This window comes from Elephantulus edwardii, unplaced genomic scaffold (assembly GCF_000299155.1).
Source record: "Elephantulus edwardii isolate Elephantulus edwardi_28Jun2011 unplaced genomic scaffold, EleEdw1.0 scaffold00238, whole genome shotgun sequence".
Classification (NCBI taxonomy): domain Eukaryota; kingdom Metazoa; phylum Chordata; class Mammalia; order Macroscelidea; family Macroscelididae; genus Elephantulus; species Elephantulus edwardii.
The window spans coordinates 1,096,430-1,097,531 of record NW_006399988.1 but is presented as its reverse complement, the minus strand read 5'-3'; the positions used below and the strand labels follow the sequence as shown (position 1 = coordinate 1,097,531).

Below are 1,102 nucleotides of genomic sequence, written 5' to 3'. Positions count from 1 at the left end.
AGAGAGAATAGTGCAACAATGAATGAATGGAAACCCAAAATCTCTGTAAATGTTTATGAAAATTAATAAAATATAATTATAGCGGGAAAAAAGTGGAATTCTTCTTCTTTGTAAGGGCACAAGGAATTTTTCTGCATTCCTGTATCTGAAGTAACCAATAAGATTCAAATAGGTTTCCAAACTGTTTCCCTGAGCTATGGCTAGCCAGTTGAAGGTGGACAAATACCCAAACTACTGTGGATGGCCAATCATGGTGTGTATGGTTGGGCAGGGGAGTAGCAGAAGTATAAAAGAGGGGGCAGACATCAACTCGGGGCTCTCGGCTGGATGCTGCTGTGTCAGCACGCAGGAGCCCAGGTTCAAACTTGAAATAAACTTTAATTCAGGTAATTGGCTCAATGATCTTTTGGGGGACTCGCTCTGTTACATTTGGAGGCCCCAGCAAGATCTCCCTAAATTCATCCAAACCCTGATCGCCAGCCAACGGAGTAACTGTAACATCACTGTAAGATTCTTCCTACCTGGTAAGTCAGGCCTGATAACTGGTTAATCTGTATTCTGTTTGGTACACCCCGGTTTTGAATTGGACAGTTGGAAGGCAGGACGCTGCATAACTTCCAGTCCAAGACCGCGGCAGTGATGACTGCCAAGGTCCAGGTGTCTGAGGAAGTGGGGGCTCGCCTGGAATTAGCTTGTGTGGAAATCTGGGTTATCGGGTGGATGCCACTGGCACGCAGGAGCCCAGGTTTGACCCGCAAGTTTGGAATTAGCTTTCGCCAGTCTGGTGACCCGCAAGTTCAGAAGGCCAGGGGAGAGACACCCATGCCTCAGACATTTGACAGGTGGGAGGTGAGATAGACCCACCCCTCGAACCAGGTCTGTCAGTCCGGACTCAGGTTCTGCCATGGTTTTTGTTGACAGCAGTGTTTGTTTGTCAGCTGATTGGGAGAAGCCCTTCTTCGGACTCAAGTTTTGTCATGGTCTTTGTCGTAAACAGTGTTCTTTTGTCCGCTGGTTGGGAGAGGCCCTTCTTCAGACTCAGGTTTTGTCCTGGTCTTTGTTGTCAACAGTGTCTCTTGCTATTTTTGTGAATTTGTGTTTG

At 47.0% G+C, this 1,102-nt stretch overlaps 1 pseudogene; it reads left to right on the top strand.

The window, feature by feature from the left end:
• Nucleotides 1–1,102, top strand: part of LOC102848089 — a 54,727-nt pseudogene that overhangs the window by 34,682 nt on the left and 18,943 nt on the right.